Here is a 17,750-nt window from a genome sequence, read left to right as displayed (position 1 = left end):
ATTGGGCTGAATCTAATAGCCGTGGTGATGATCTCTCTAGCATCCAAATTCCAACAATGGTGATGGCCTCAATAAAATACATTAAAATTTTGGAACTGTAATGAATGAGGAAGATGCGGAGACTGAAAAAGTGCAACAATTTCAATGATTTTACTGCCAATGAACACACTTTATAATTTTGTAAACTGTTTTCATAAGTACACAAAGCTAAAAGAGAGAAGTTTAGGTTTCTGCTGTATACCTGCAGAAGACATCATTTCCATTTATTTAATGCAAGTATTGATAGGTTGGGGCTGGTAAGAAATTTGTACAGTCACATATTAACATATCCTACTGCCTGCAGTTAAGACGATATTGTCAAGTGCTGTGGTTTAGCTCTGACTGGATGTTCTTGCTTTCTTTTCTGTCATATTGTTGGTTAATCTGACGTGGAATGTTGAGTAGATTTCTTCCTGAAATCTGATGAAAAATCTTCCACCAGTGACCTGGAAGATAATAGCCTAGTTGTCTTAAGCTCGAGTTAAATGGTTATAACCTCAAAATTACTATTAGCAATTTCAGTCGACAAATGCTTTATGTGCTCACATGATATTCTTTGTCTAATATTTTAGCAGATATGTTAGCCTGTTTATTTTAGACAGACGAAAGCCTGCAGTAACATACAGTAGCAGGAAAATGTAATTTGAATGTTTTACACATTTGTTTGCTAAGATTTCCAAGCTTAAAAAAAATTATCAAGTTTGAAAATATTATAAGTGTGAAGGCTGAATGTGAGAATTTTGATTTTGGAAAAATAACTATTTCCAGCCAATGAATAACAAATACAATGTCAGTGTCAGAAAATACAACCATGTGCTGTGAAATATCAAGAAAGGTTATTAATATGAACAAAATATGTCATTCTGTTAGCTTTGAGCACTGAAAATGAATGGAATCTAGAAATCTTGAATTAAGTAACGGAAGATGTCAACATTCACATTCTCTATTAAAATCCAATGTGTCTGAAGAAAATTCTGTAGCTCAAACCACATTGCGAACACTGGCAAATAACTGTCAGTGGAATCAATTTAAATATTTATCCTTAACAATTATTCATTTCAACTCTAAGGGATACAGAATTACATGACAAACTGCTGGTCACCATCTCTCTACCATCTTAATTTGATCATAAAACGACTAACTAAAAAACAGTTCTTCATTCATACCAACACACTGTACCTAGGTTTCTGTCACAATACAAACTAATTGTACCAATTTTCAGATCTTTACAACACCTGCCACTTAATTTAAAATGCATTTTTACACAGCCCAGAAAATGAAATCTTCTAACCCAATTCTCTACAGCCTACTGTTTGTTCAGGTATTTTTGTATAAAGAAATGGAATTATTTGGCAATTTGAATTATGCAACTGAAATAAAATAGCACTGGAAGCTCTTTTTGCACAATTTGAATTTGAATTATCCAGTGATTTAAATTAAGTGACTTTGGATTGACAGGACACAGTATAATGAATTCTAATTGTCATTATCCCTTTGCCTACAGTTCTGTATTTTTCAATTTACCGTTGACAAGTGACAAGATTAACACCCTTCAACCTAATATATAGAATTGTATAATTCTAAATAACCCACATTAAATGTAACTGCAAGTACTGTGAAATATATTAGAGCATACAGTCTGTAGCAAACCACCAGTGTGTAAACTTCTGTTAAAGAGTAAATATATTTTAATGAAAAAGGTTCAAACCTTTTTCTTATTGCCTTCCATCAACATCCTGATTATTTCAGTTTCTTTTACTTTATGTTGGATACTTGTGCAATTGAGCTAGTACTTGCAGAATTCTGCTGCTCCAGTCGTCACGAAAAAATCAATCCAAATCAATTACTCACTTTTTTAAAACTTTTAAATTGTACTGGGGCCTTGAACATCCACACATCTATTATCTGTTAGAATTTTTGAAAGGCAAAATCTTGCACCAGACATTACCTCACAATACTGCCTGCCTTTGTTTTTTTTTAAATTCATCTTTGTGGTGACCAACTACATGTCTACTTTGTACTTGCACTGTGTCCTTCTTCCATCCCATGTGTAAGGTGTTACTGCATTAAGATCATAATTTCAGAATTTTTCAATATTTGTTAACTTCCAGCAGCTGGGATTTCCTTGCTCATGTCAGATGAAGGAGGCTCCAGTGATTTACTAAATAACCAACCATTGTGAAGACAGTTGTTTTTTTAGAAGATACATTAATCCAACGCCTCAACTGTCATTCCTAGTGATTCATGTTAAAAATTCTACGACTATTTGAAAAAAATAGGGAGTTCTTCCCGTGTCCTGGCCAACATTCTTTCCACAATCAAGCCCATCACAAGAAAGCTAAATTGGCTATTTACCTCATGGATCCTTGTGGGATCTTACTGTAGGCAAAAAGGTTGCCATGTTTGTCTATAAAACAAGAGTCACTGCACTTCAACAATAACAATTGCATGTCGAGGACTGGCCAGAATCTGCTGAGAAGCTGATATTGGGAATGTGGTGGTGACAATGAAGGGATATCCCAGATAATTCCATGTGTGAACTTGATCTTTCTAGATGCCATTCTTAATATGTGGCTCAAGCTGCTTTAATGGACACTACATTTGGCATTTTATGAAATTTTTGAGTGCCTCAAATGATACTACAGCTATTATGATCTGAAACGTAGAACTGTAAAGGAATATTATTATGATTTCTTTTGGCTATATACTCTATAATAAGAAGAATTCTATAAAGTTTGAGTGGCCAGATAGAAAAACTAAACATTTCTTAAATGCTTTATGGGTTGCTTTGTCTTTATCTGTCACTAGCTGTCTATCAGCATTCTATGCAAATTTTACTGACATTAGATTGTGGCACAAGCTGGTATAAAATATTGTTATTGCTCCAATTTCTGCCACTAACTGTCAGGAGCAAATTTACTTGCAGAATCTACTGTGCGAGTCTTTGTATTCTGTACAATATCAATTGTAAAGTCCTGTCAATGATTCCAGAAATAAAAGAATGCTAAAAATATAATGATAAAGGCGACATTAACAAAGAAAATCATGTTTAATGGCAAAGTAAAGGAGAGAGAAATTAGGAAAAATTGTAAATGTCTAAAAGGAAGGATGAAAGAAAAATAAAAATATTTTCTTTCATGGAGAATCATATCACATCTCTAAAAAAAAATCTTAGTGTTTCTCATAATATGAATAATACCAATGTGTATGGCCTGTTTGAAAGTTAATGGACAGAATCTTTTGGCTAACGGGCAGGTGGTGGGGCTTAAAATGTCACGCGCTGATGTAGCGCAAGAATCCTGACGTCAGTGTGCGACATCGCGATGCTTAGGTCAGCGGGCGCGCGCTATGCATCGTGATGCGCATCCGCCATTAATTAAAGGCCTTGTTAAGGCCATTAACTCACCAATTGACCAGGATTTTGAGAGGCCTATGTGAACTTCGGGTTGGCGCACGGGCCCAAAGAGGAGGAGGGTAAGTGATTTTTTTTTTACAAACCTTATCCAGTGGCGGGATGAGGTTTGATATCGGAATTATAAAGTTGTCATAAAGTTTTTGTGCATTTCATTACCATGTCCCATCTCGTGTGACATTTTCACATGAGGGGGACATGTTAATGATTTTTTAATTTTTCTATTTTTCATGTTTCACTGCCTTTCAGCAACCTCCCTGAGGCACCACTTTGCCTTAGGGGGATGTGCGCTCTTTCACGTGCATAGCGCTTCCCGTCGGGCGGCCCGCTGGGCAGGCCTTAATTGGCCCACCCACTTAACGAAACAGGGCCTGTTTCGGCAGCAGCGATCGGCTGCCCGCCCGCCACTGTTGAGTCGGTCAGGCCCGCCCACCCATCAAGGGCAAAATTCTGCCCAATAACTTTGGCACACAGCAAAATTCCACAAAGAGCCACCAGATCAATAACTAGTGTCTTTTTATGGTTTTGATTCAAGAAGGGATGTTGCCCAAATACTGAGAGACCTCTGATCTTCTTTGAATAGTGTCATGATATTTTTTTCATTCGTTCCTGGGATGTGCATGTTGCTGGCAAGGGCAGCACTTCCTACCCATTCTAGGAGAAGGCGATGGTGAGTCGCTTTCTTGAACTACTGCAGACCATTGTAGGTACACCCACAATGCTGTTAGGCAGGAAATTCCAGGACTTTGACCCAGCAACAATGAACAGCAATATTTTTCCAAATCAGGGTGGTGTGTGGTTTGGAGGGGAACTTGCAGGGTGGTGGCATTTCCATGTGCCTGCTGCCCTTATTCTTCTAGATGGTAGAGGTCACTGTTTCGACGGTGCTCTTGAAGGATGATTGGCTAGTTACTGCATTGCTTTTGTAGATGATGCACACTGTGGCCACGTGCATTGTTGCTGGAGAATGTGAATGTTTAAGCTGGTGGATGGAGTACCACTCAACTGGACTGTTTTGTTCTGGATGGTATCTAGCTTCTCAAGTGCTGGTGGAGTTGTACTCATCCAGGCTGGTGGAGATTATTCCATCACACACTTGGTTTGTACCTTGTAGATGAAGGTAAGGCTTTGAAAAGTCCAGAGGTGAATTACTTGCCACAGAATACCCAGCCTCTCACCTGCAAAGTTTCTGATCAATGATGACCCTCAGGACATGGATGGTGGGGGGGGGAATTCAGTGGCTATAATGTGGCTAAACAGTTTGGGGTGGTGGTTAAACTCTCCCAGTGGGAGATAATTGTTGACTGCCACTTCTGGGGCATAAGCATTACTTGCCATTTATCAGCCCAAGCCTGAATGCTGTCTAGGACTTGTTGCATCAGGGATCATCTCCAATTCTGACCTTATGATGAAGGGATGGTCATTGATTTAGCAGCTGAATACAGTTGGGCCTAGGATACTGCATTGAGCAACTCTTGTAACAATGTCCTTGAGCTGTGATGATTGTTGCTCCAACGACCATAATCAACTTCCATTGTGGTAGGTCTAACTGCCTAAATAGCCAAGTGGTTATGGTACTGGGTTTGTAACCCTAAGATCAAGAGTTCAAATCTCACAATGGCAAACTATGAAACAATGTAACTTCATCTGAAACAGATGGAAACGTGTTTGTACTCGAAAGAATTACAAAGATATGTTAATTATTATAAACTGCAGCCAGAGCAGAATGTTCCCTGATTCCAATTATCTTTAATTTTAGTGGGGCTGCTTGATGTTATACTCGGTAAAACGCTACATTGATGTCAAGGAACAATCATGTCGCTCTGAAGTTCAGTTCTTTAGTCCATGTTTGTATTAACATGGTAGCGTGGTCTGGAGCTGAATGGAACCCAAACTGAGTAACAATGAGCAGGTTATTGCGGAGTAAATACCGCTTGATAGCCACCACCAATTGCTGATGACTGCCAGTAAACTGATGGGTTAGTAATTGGTCAGATTGGATTTGTCATGTTTTCTGTGAACAGGACGTACCTGGGCAATTTTCCACATTGTTGGGTAGATGCCAGAGTTGTAGCTGTACTGGAACAGCTAGTCTAGAGGCATGGCTAGTTCTGGAGTATAAATCTTCAGCACTACAGCCAGGATGTTGTCAGGGCCCATAGCCTTGCTGCATCCAGTGTCTTCAGCTGGTTTTTAATAATACGCGTAGTGAATTGAATTGGCTGAAATCCGGCATCTGTGATGCTGGGGACCTCAGGAAGAGGCCAAGATGGATCATCCACTCAGCACTTCTGGATTAAAATCGCTTTTTAAAAACTCATTCATGGGACGTGAGCTTTGCTGGCTGGGCCAGCATTTATTGCCCATCCCTAGTTGCCCATGAGAAGGTGGTGGTGAGTTGCCTTCTTGAACCACTGCAGTCCATGTGGTGTGGGTACACCCACAGTGCTGTTCCAGGCAATTCCAGGATTTTGACCCAGCGACAGTGAAGGAACAGCAATATATTTCCAAGTCAGGATGGTGAGTGACTTGGAGGGGTACTTCTAGGTGGTGATGTTCCCATCTATCTGCTGCCCTTGTCCTTTTAGATTGTAGTGGTTGTGGGTTTGGAAGATGCTGTCGAAGGAACCTTGGTGAATTCCTGCAAATACTTCAGCCTTGTCTTTTGCACTCAAGTGCTTGGTATTGCCAGAATTGAGGATGGGTATACTTGTGGGGCCTCCTTTTTCAGTGAGTTAATTGTCCACCACCATTAACAACCAGATGTGCGCTCAGCTATTTCTTGATATCATTGTGAATTGAATCCAATTAGTTGAAGACTGGCATCTGTGACTGTGGGGATTTTTAGAGGAGGCCAAAATTGATTATCCACTCAGCACTTCCAGCTGAAGATGGCTGCAAAAGTTCAGCCTTGTCCGTTGCACTTATGCTGGGTTCTGCCATCACGGAAAATGAGGGTGTTCATGGACCCTCCTCCTCCCGTTAAACTGTCCACCATCATTTACAACTTGACGTGGAAGGACTGTAGAGCTTTGATCTGATCCACTGGCTGTAGGATCACTTTGTTTTGTCTACAGCATGCTTATTCCACTGTTTCACATACATGTAGTCCTACATTGTAGCTTCACCAGCTTGGCACTTCATTTTTAGGTGTGCCTGGTGCTGCTCTTGACATGCTTTTCTATATTCTTATTGAAACAAAGTTGATCTTCTGGCTTGATGGTAATGATAGATTTGTGGATATGCCAGATCATGAGGTTACCGATTGTGGTTGGATACAGTCTGCTGCTGCTGCTGATGGCCCATAGCTCCTCATGGATGACCAGTTTTCAGTTGTTAGATCTGTTCTGTATCTATCCTATTTTGCACAATGGTAGTGCTACACAACACAATGGAGGGTGTCGTCAGTGTGAAGACAGGACTTTGTCTCCACAAGGGCCTTGCAAGGGTCACTCCTATTAATACTATCATGGATAGATGCATCACTGACAGGTAGATTGGTTGGGATGAAATGAAGTAGGCTTTTCCTTCGTTGGTTCTCTCACCACCTGCCACAGGCTCAGTCTGGCAGATATGTCCTTCAGGACTCAGGTGGCTTGGTCAGTAGTGGTGCTACCGAATCATTCTTGTTGATGGGCATCAACACCCCCAACGAGAGTGTGATCTTGCTATCCTCAGTGCTTTTTTGAAATGGTGGTTAACATGGAAGAGTACTGATTCATCAGCTGAGGGAATGCGCTGTGCTAATCAGCAGGAGCCTTCCATGCCAATGTTTGACCTGTGACTTTATGGGGTCCAGAATCAATGTTGAGGACTCCCGGGGCCATTCCCTCCCCACTGTACTGATGGAATTACATACCTAGGGATGGAGATGAAGAACTCCGAGACATTGGCTTAAAGGTATGATTTGGTGAGTGTGACTAGAAAGAAAGAAAGAAAGTAAGATTTGCATTTATATAGCACCTTTCATGACAACTGGACATCTCAAAGCACTTTACAGCTAATTAAGTACTTATTGAGATGTAATCACTGTTGTAATGTAGAAAACATGGCAGCCTATGTAAGCTGTTGCATGATTAGTCTGTGAGGCAACGCTCTCAATTTTGCCCCAGATGCTCATGAGGATGACATTGCAGGGCTGACTGGGTTGGGTGTGCCTTTCTTATATTTGGTGCTAAGACATCCATCATCCAAAATGAGATCCAACAAGATCCAACATCCAGTACTGGATGAGTAGAAATTTCCTCCAATTAAATATTGAGAAGACTGAAACCATTGTTTTTGGTCTCTGCTCCAAGCTCTGTTCCCTAGTTACCAACGCCATTCATCTCCCTAGCAACAGTCTGAGATTAAACTAATCTGTTTGCAACCTTGGTGTCACATTTGACCCTGAGGTGAGCTTCCGGCCAGATTTTAAAATATTTTTTATTCTTTCATGTGATGTGGGCAATGCTGGCAAGGCCAGCATTTGTTGCCATCCCTAATTGCCCTTGAACTGAGTGGCAGTTTCAGAAGGCAGTTAAGAGTAAATCACATTGCTGTAGGTCTGGAGTCACATGTAGGCCAGAAAAGGTAAGAATGGCAGATTCCTTCCCTAAAGCACTTTAGTGAACCAGATCGGTTTTTATGACAATAGATGGTAGTTTCATGATCACCATTACCAAGAATAGCTTTTGAACCCACATTCCCAGAATATTAGCCTGGGCCTTTGGATTGCTAGCCCAATGACATCACCACTTCATCACCATCTTTAGCTGCTTTAATGACCTTCCTTCCATCATAAGGACAGAAGTGGGGATGTTTGCTGATGATTGCACAATGTTCAGCACCATTCATGGCTCCTCAGATGCTGAAGCAGTCCATGCCCAAATGCAGCAAGACCTGGACAAATCCAAGCTTGGGCTGACAAGTGGCAAGTAATATTTGCACCACACAAGGGTCAGGCAATGACCATTTCCAACAAGAGAGTCCAACCATGGCCCCTTGATGTTCAATGATATTATCATCCTCAATCCTCCACAATCAACATCCTGGGGGTTACCATTGACCAGAAACGGAACAGAATTAACTATATAGGCTAGGTATCCTGCAATGAGTAACTCACCTCCTGACACCCTAAAGTCTGTCCACCATCGAAAAGTCAGGAGTGTGACAGAATACTCCCCGCTTGCCTGGATGAGTGCAGCTCCCACAACACTTAAGAAGCTTGATACTGTCCAGGACAAAGCAGCACGCTTGATTAGCACCACATTCACAAACATTCACTCCCTCCACCTGATGCACAGTAGCAGCAGTGTGCATCATCTACAAGATGCACTGCAGGAATTCACCAAGGCTCCTTCAACAGCACCTTCCAAACCCACGACCACTACCATCTAAAAGAACAAGGGCAGCAGATAATTGGGAATAACACCAACCAGAACTTCCCCTTCAAGTCACTCACCATCCTGACTTAGAAATATATTGTCATTCCTCATGGTCGCCGGGTCAAAACCCTGGAATTCCCTTCCTAACAGCACTGTGGGTGTACCTACACCACATGGACTGCAGCAGTTCAAAAAGGCAGCTCACTATCACCTTCTCAAGGGCAACAAGGGGTAGACAATAAATGCTGGCCCAGCCAGTGAAGCCCAAATCTCCCATGAATGAATAAAAAAAAACTACACTACAGTCTCCCTATACATTTGCTCATCTAATTCTGGCCTGTTGAGCATCTCCAATCTTAACAGCTCCACCATTGGTGGCCAGTCCTTTAGTTCTAGGGTTGCCGAACATCCAGAATTGGCCTGGAGTCTCCAGGAATTGAAGGTCAATCTGCAGGACACTATTGTGTGCAATCCTGGAGTAAAATCATTGGGACATTAAAAAAGATTGATTTTTCATTTTCTTTGAAATTTCTCCTTACTAGATATAAAAAATATTGAACATGGGGGAAAAAGGCTGCTTAGCTGCATTATCCAAAAGGCTAATGAGTTTTTTTGCTTTCCGACTGGCATAGGAAGCCAGTGCATCACAAGGATGGGTGTGTTGGCCGAAAAATGGCTGAAACATGGGAGCAAGTCATGTGATGAAGCTTCCAGGTATACATTAATCACAGTTGGCAACCCTATTCAGTTTCCCTAAGCCCTAAGCTCTGAAATTCCCTCCCTACACCTCTCTGCTTTACTTTACTCCTTTAAGATGCCCCTTAAAACCTACCTCTTTGACCAAGCTTTTGGACATCTGAACGAATATGCCCTTACGTGGCTCAGTGTTGTATTTTGCTTGATAATGCTCCTGTGAAACACCTTGGCATGTTTTATTATGTTAAAGGTGCTTTAATGTAAGTTGCTGCTGATGCCAGGTTTTCCATCCGGTTTTAATCTCACTGTTTCTTACAACGATTTGAATCAAACAAGTGGCCATTTCAGAAGGCAGTTAACAGTCAGCCACATTGCTGTGGGTCTGGAGTCTGGGTGGAGGCAGATTTCCATCTGTGAAGGTCTTTCGTGAACCAGATGCGTTTTCGGGATAATCCAGTAGTTTCATGATCACCTTTACTGATATTAGCCTTTTAATTCCAGATTTATTTCATTAACTGAACTAAATTCCCCAGTTTCCCAGAGATTTGAACTCAGATCTCTGTATCATTAGTGCAGGCTTCTGGATTACTATTCCATTAGCAAAGCAGACAAATGAGACCTTAATTTAATGGTTCAGCCAAAAGCAAAAACATTATGGTAAAAGTATGGCAAAAATAAGCACATAAATAAGGACTGGGTGCTAAACAAGATTTGAATGTACTATAATTAGCAGTTCTTGTGCGGCATTGCTCAATGGGAGTTATAAGAAAATCTGTCTTATTCCAGGCTCCACTCTGGCCCCTTAGCAGAGTTTTCACTACTTTGACATTTTATGTGAGCCTGAGACCTCACCCACAAATGGTCAACCAACTCAAACATCTGCCACTGAAAGTGGTGGTCACCACCTAACATCACTATTCCAATGCTCTCATGGCCAACATTCTGACACTCTGCCTTCTACAAACTTCAGCTCATCCAAGAACTCTGCAGTCAGTATGCTATCCTACATCAAGTACTACCCCTCCATCACACTGTCCTCCTTTCCAGTCCTCCAATTTCAAATTCTTTTCCCTATGTTTAAGTACCTTCAAGCCTTTCCCCTTCCTGCTTTTATAACATCCTCCAGCCTAACAATTCTCCCGTTCAGATAATCAATGCCTCCAATCTGGCGTTTTTTACAGCCTCTACCACCCTTCCACCATTCGTAACCATGCCTTCAAATGCCTAAACGCTGTGCTCTGGAATTTGATCCCTAAACCTCTTCATCTCATCACCTCCCTCTCATCCTTTAAGATCTTCCTTAAAACAGATATCTTTGAGAAGCTTTTGGGTGCCTATCATTTGGTTCAATTACCATTTGTTTTGATTACACCTTGGATGTTTTCCCATTTTAGAAATATTGTTCTAACAACAGGGGTGTTATGTCATACAATTCACAATGTAACATTAGAGCAAATGATTTTCTGGGCAACTTCCTTACTTCGATTAACACATTCCAGAGTGACCAACCCTCCCTTATTTTAAGGGATTGTCCTGAATCTGAGTCCAGTGTTCTGGGCTGCGTGACACTAGGATGCTGTTTGTCCTGTAATTGAGACTTTTAAATTTTGCGAATGTGCAGTACATGCTCTCCACCTGTTGGCACGCTCTCACAGCTCTGACAGCACCCCACTCCACTCTCTCAGCTGCAGCTGCAACCCCACCCCCAATCCACTTAAAGAAGGGGGAAGGTGGAGAGATTTAGGGAGGGTAAAAGCAAATTTCCAGCGGATGCTGGAAATCCAAAACAAAAATAAAAATACCTGGAAAAACTTAGCAGGTCTGACAGCATCTGCGGAGAGGAACATAGTTAACGTTTCGAGTCCATATGACTCTTCAACAGAACTAAGGAAAAAGAGAAGAGAGGTGAAATATAAGCTGGTTTAAGGGGGGGGGTGGGTGGGACAAGTAGAGCTGGATAGAGGGCCAGTGATAGGTGGAGATAGCCAAAAGATGTCATAGAAAAAAGGACAAAGAGGTGTTGAAGGTGGTGATATTATCTAAGGAATGTGCTAATAGGTGACAATAAGGGTAGAAAGCAGGACGAGCAAGGTACAGATAGCCCTAGTGGGGGTGGGGTGGGGGAAGGGATCGAAATAGGCTAAAAGATTTAGGGAGGGAATTGCAGAGTTTAGGGCCTAGACAGCTGTGAGCACAACTGCCAATGATGGTGCAATGAAGACAGGCACAAGAGGCCAGGGGGAGCACAGAAAACAGTAGCAAATCAACAAGATTTGACATGTGGAGCTTACAGTAAATGATCATTAGATTCAAAATTCTCCCTGTATTACTCCTAGATTTCCTGTAGGGTTGCTTATCGTGAGTAAGACTTATTTTTTTTATAACAGTCAGGGCAGTTAGCCCATTTAGAGGATGACAGAGGGACAGACTTAAAATAAATGAGTAAGATAAATTGTACTTTTATTAATGGGATTAACATCTTTATTTATGAATTAGTGATTGAATTTCACAGCTGTCTATTATTCTGTGAAAAGAACAAAAGTGGTTTTTTATATATAATTCCTTATTTAATATTTCTTTCTATGCTGAAAGCTAAGAATACAACAATAAGTGCCAATTGGAAGAAGATACCTGGTACTTACAGCAAAATGTATTTTCTTGCTATTTTGCATTTAGTCAGAGACAATTCAACCAGTTGATTTAATCAACTTAATAGATGGGAAATTTAATTTCAGTTACTTATATAAATATCTGAGTAAAAAGCTATAATCAAGAATGGTGACCACTTAAGCTACCAGACTGTCACAGAAACCCATCTGATTCACGAATATCAAGGAAGGAAATCTGCCAACCTTAACCCAGTCTGAGCCTATAATGTGTCTCCAGACGCACAACTATGTGGCTGGCTCTTAACTACTCTTTGCAATGGCCAAGCAAGCCACATGTGTGGGGTGGATAATAGATGTCGACCCTACCAGCAATGCCTATAAGGCCATAAGACATAGGAGCAGAAGTAGACCATTTGGCCCATCAAGTCTGCTCCACCATTCAATGAGATCATGGCTGATCTGATAATCCTCAACTCCACTTTCCTGCCTTTTCCCCATAACCCTTGATTCCCTTACTGATTAAAAATCTATCTCAGCCTTGAACATGCTTAACGACCCAGTTTCTACAGCCTCTGCAGTAAAACATTCGACAGATTAATTACCCTCAGAGAAGAAATTCCTCCTCATCTCTGTTTTAAAAGGGCGACCCCTTACTCTCAGATTATGCCCTCTGGTCCTCGACTCTCCCACAAGGGGAAACAACCTCTCACCAACTACCCTGTCAAGCACCCTAACAATCTTATTGTGTTTCACTAAGGTCCCCTCTCATTCTTCTAAACTCCAATGAGTACAGGCCCAACCTACTCAATCTCTCCATACCCAGGATCAACCTAGTGAACCTTCTCCGGACTGCCTCCAATGCCAGTATATCTTATCTTAGGTAAGGGGACCAGAACTGTTCACAGTATTCTAGGTGTGGTCTAACTAGTACCTTGTAGACTTTTAGCAAGACTTCCCTATTTTTATACCCCATTCCCTTTGAATTAATGGCCAACATTCCATTTGCCTTCCCTATTACCTGTTGAACTTGTATGTTAGCTTTTTGGGATTCATGCACAAGGACTCCCAAATCCTTCTGTGCTGCAGCCTTCTGCAGTCTTTCTTCATTTAAATAATAGTCAGCTTCTCTATTCTGCCTGCCAAGGTGCAAAATCTCACATTTTCCCACAGTATATTCCATCTGCCACTTTTCTGCCCATTCACTTAACCTGTCTATATCCATCTGTAGACTCCTTGAGTTATCTCCACCACTTGCCTTCCCACCTATTTTTGTATCATCTGCAAATTTGGTAATAGTACGTTCACTTCCCTCACCTAAGTCATTAATATATATTATAAATAATTGATGCTCCAGCACTGATCCCTATGGCACTCCACTAGTTACAGGTTGCCATCCCAAAAATGCCCCCCTTATCCCAACTCTGTCTTCTATTAGTTAGCCAATCCTCTATCCGTGCTAAGGTATTACCCCCCCAACACCATGGGCTCTTATCTTATTAAGTAGCCTTATATGCTGTACCTTATCGAATGCCTTTTGGAAAGCCAAATATATTACATCTACTGGTTCCCCTTTATCTATCCTGCTAGTTACCTCTTCAAAGAATTCTAATAAGTTTGTCAGGCATGATTTCCCATTCATGAAGCCATGCTGACTCTGCTTGATTAGATTATGTAATTCTAAATGTTCTGCAATTACTTCCTTTATAACAGACTTTAACATTTTCCCAATAACAGGTGTGAAGCTAACTAGCCTATAATTATGTTTTTTATTTCCCTCCCTTTTGTAAATAAGGATGTTAAATTGGTAGTTTTCCAATCCTCTGGGACTTTTCCAGAATCTAAGGATTCTTGGAAGATTACTACCAGTGCATCCACTATCTCTGTAGCTACTTCCTTTAATATCCTAGGATGCAACCCATCAGGTCCAGGGGACTTATCGGCCTTTAGCCCCATTAGTTTCCCTGGTACTTTTTCTCTAGTGATAGTTATTGTATTTATTTCCTCCCGGTCTTTTGCCCCTTGATTATTTAGTATTAGAATGTTATTAGTGTCTTCTACTGTGAAGACTGAAGCAAAGTATTTATTCAACTCCTCTGCCATTTCCTGGTTCCCCATTATTTCCCCAGCCTTATTCTGTAAGAGGCCTATGTTCACTTTGTTCTCTCTGTTCCTTTTTATATATCTGAGGAAGCTCTTACTGTCAATTTTTATATTACTTGCTGGTTTACTCTCAAAGTTTATTTTCTCCCTTTTTTTTGGTCATCATTTGCTGGTTTTTAAAACTTTCTCAATCCTCTGGCTTACCACTAATCTTTGCCACATTGTATTGTTTTTCTTTTAATTTGATACTATCTTTAACTTCCTTGGTTAACCATGGTTAGTTTATCCCCTTCCTTGAATCCTTCTTCCTCACTGGGATATATCTTTGTTGTGAGTCAGGAACTTTTTTCTTAAATGTCTGTCATTGTTCATCAACCGTTTTTTCCTGCTAAAATCCTATCCCAGTCCACTCCAGCCAACTCTACCTCATTCCTTTGTAATTACCCTTATTTAAGTTTAGCACAGTTATTTCCGACCCAGGTTTCTCACTCTCAAACTGACTGCTAAATTCTACCATATTGTTGTCACTGTTTCCTGGGGTATCTTTTACTCTGAGATCAACATCTGAAGGAAAAAGGTCAACAGCAAAAGATGAAGATCAACAGCAAATAAAAGTCAATTTTCCCAATTGATTCTTTTGCTGGGCTGGACGCTTGGCGTGAGCCTTTCTTGCCACCAGTTAAATTTCAGTGGATTAATTAATTGCCCACTCAAGGGCCTTAATGGGCCCACTGGCGGCCAGGCTACCTGACACAACCCCCACTTCTGGTACAACTGTGGAGGGGGCAAGGGTGGGCGGGTAGACAGCGGGACGTCTGAACGAGCCCCCCCTCCCCTTCAAACCTGTCGGCAGGGAAGCGTAAAATCCAGCCCACAGTGTAAAAAAGTTTGGTGATTTCAATGCACATTCCAATTTTCTGAATAAACAACAAAAAGAGTCTCTCATCTTTGTCTGGGAAATCTGGTCCAGGAAATCAAGAATCAAAAGATGAGAGACTTTTTTTGTTGTTTATTCAGAAAATTGGAATGTGCATTGAAATCACGAAACTTTTGTACACTGTGGGCTGGATTTTACGCTTCCCTGCCGACAGGTTTGAAGGGGAGGGGGGGCTCGTTCAGACGTCCCGCTGTCTACCCGCCCACCCCTGCCCCCTCCACAATTGTACCAGAAGTGGGGGTTGTGTCAGGTAGCCTGGCAGCCAGTGGGCCCATTAAGGCCCTTGAGTGGGCAATTAATTAATCCACTGAAATTTAACTGGTGGCAAGAAAGGCTCACGCCAAGCGTCCAGCCCAGCAATTCACCTGCGTGGGCTGGTGGTGGGCACAGGAGGGTTCCTCCTTAACAGGCCACCTTGGTCCACTGGAGGGCACCCCCAAGGTTTTATATTCCCACCCCAGTAGGTTGCCAGACCCCACATGACCTCACAAAACCCAGAACCCTGCACCCGCCCCTCACTTCATCAGGGCCTGCCAGTATGGCACCCATTGAGACCTCCACACACTTAGCCAAATCCCGACCAAATACCACACACCCCTGCCCTGAAGTTCTGGAGAACTGCTGGCCTCTGACTGGCTAGCAGCTCTCTGTGGCAGGACTTCCTGATCAAGAAAGGCAGAAGCTCTGCCTCAAATCTGTTAAAGGTCAATTAGGCATTAAATGGCTGTGGGGCAGCCGATGTTACTGTCAGCAGACTCCCCTGTGACTTTTTAGCTGGAAGAGTAGAGGAATCTGGCACCTTGTATAATTCAGCCCTATGACTGGGCTTTCAGAAGGACTTCCAGTTTATATACACATTTCAAGCACCAGTTTATATGCACCCTTCCAGTACTGTATTAAATTGAGGAGAAAGTGGCAGCTTTAATTGCTTTCTGTGTATTCTAGTCCATCAAGGTGACATACGTCGACACAGATATATTTTGGGCATTCAGTCCCCTGTGATAGACAGAGTGACACTAATGCATTCTGAGAGTCTGCTATTTGATTGAGCCTCTTCATTCAAGGACTTGGGGAAAACCGAAGGGAAATGTTTATGCAGGCATTTCAAATATAAAATAGACAACATGTTTACTAATTTACTTATGAACTTTTTAAAGTGTTTATTATGTTATAAACCTTACTTTTAATAATACATCATGTTACTTACTTGTGACAGAATTTGCAAAAATATTTTGACTGACTTCATTTATTCTTCTTCTGTGCCTTGCTAGCTGTTGTATTAATAGCTGTCTACTCACTGCTAATTGTGTATTAGTAGTTTCCATCTCCTTGTACTTGATTGGTGGCTTTCATTCCTGCTCAGCAATTGGTGCCTACTTTTCGCCTTGTGATTTACTGCTGATTTATGAATATGAAATTTAGCCCAATCGGGTACAAGAGTGACAGAATGCATGCATGTGTGACAAAATGTGCTACTTGAAATTTGACATGTGCTGGTAGGCCATGGTACATGATTCAATGCAGTATATTAATACACATATCTGAGAGGGTAAACAAGAGGGTAGAGTTTCCGCTTGTTTATGCTAGCAATATTAGCGCAATCCAGGCAAAATCATCCAAACTAGTGAAAAAGATCAGTGAATTTTAAACACGAGTGAGATATACCCCAAACTACTTAAGTTCATGCTTTCACAATCTTTTACACTTGTTTTAAGATTTTAAATTTCAATTCATTCCAGAGCAGGGTCCATCCACAAAACTGCTCATGCCAGCGTCCCCCAACCCTACAAACCCTGGTTGAAATTCCAAATTTCTAGTCAATTACGCTGATTCCAGAAGGTTCTTCAAAATGCATTCATTTTCTTAGGCGCATAGGCATTGATAGGCAAGTTTTAAAAAGCTTTTCATACCAAAAAATATTTAATGGACGAAGAAACTGACTAGTGCATATGAAACTTTTAAAAGGTTCAATGTAGTCTTTAAAGTCATTTTCAGTGATTTAACACAAGGCTACTCACTGATGGAGGACTAGATACTTAATAAAAATTGCTTACTTTTGATGATAAACCCATCTTCAGTTGTAATAATAAAATTGCATTAGCTTACCACTCTTATATACAGCAAGGAATAGTTTTTAAATTGAAATGGGAAAATAAACAATTTGCTCTATTATCTGTCCGAATGCACATTGAAGATTTTACATTTGTGACTGTGAAAATGAATTTTATCAGCAACTTCAGTAGCTCAATCAAGGGACATTTCAAATGTATTTTGCATATTCATAGAAACATAGAAAACAGGAGCAGGTGTAGGCCATTCAGCCCTTCGAGCCTGCTCCGCTATTCATTATGATCATGGCTGATCATCCAACTTGATAGCTTGCTCCTGCTTTCTCCCCATATCCTTTAATCCCTTTTGCCCCAAGAGCTATATCTAACTCCTTCTTGAAAACAGAAAATGTTTTGGCCTCAACCACTTTCTGTGGTAGCGAATTCCACAGGCTCACCACTCCCTGGGTGAAGAAATTTCTCCTCATCTTAGTCCTAAATGGTCTACCCCGTATCCTCAGACTGTGACCCTTGGTTCTGGAC

The 17,750-nt window shown here is 41.2% G+C and overlaps 1 protein-coding gene across 8 annotated transcripts in view; it reads right to left on the bottom strand.

Moving 5' to 3' along the window:
* The window catches only part of immp1l (inner mitochondrial membrane peptidase subunit 1), a 165,978-nt gene that overhangs the window by 138,822 nt on the left and 9,406 nt on the right, over positions 1 to 17,750 (bottom strand). Inside the window, exon 3 of one of the 8 annotated variants that reach the window (XM_041197383.1) lies at positions 242 to 485. The exons of 6 other annotated variants lie outside the window; for them this stretch is intronic. The gene's annotated coding sequence lies outside the window, so the exon portion shown is untranslated. Of the gene's footprint in view, positions 1 to 241; positions 486 to 16,366; positions 16,558 to 17,750 lie in introns of all 8 variants that reach the window. One more of the 8 variants, XM_041197385.1, reaches the window with a different exon arrangement.

The sequence above is a fragment of the Carcharodon carcharias genome, chromosome 10 (genome assembly GCF_017639515.1).
Source record: "Carcharodon carcharias isolate sCarCar2 chromosome 10, sCarCar2.pri, whole genome shotgun sequence".
Classification (NCBI taxonomy): domain Eukaryota; kingdom Metazoa; phylum Chordata; class Chondrichthyes; order Lamniformes; family Lamnidae; genus Carcharodon; species Carcharodon carcharias.
Note: the sequence above shows the minus strand (reverse complement) of the source record. Positions and strands in the feature narration are given on the sequence as shown.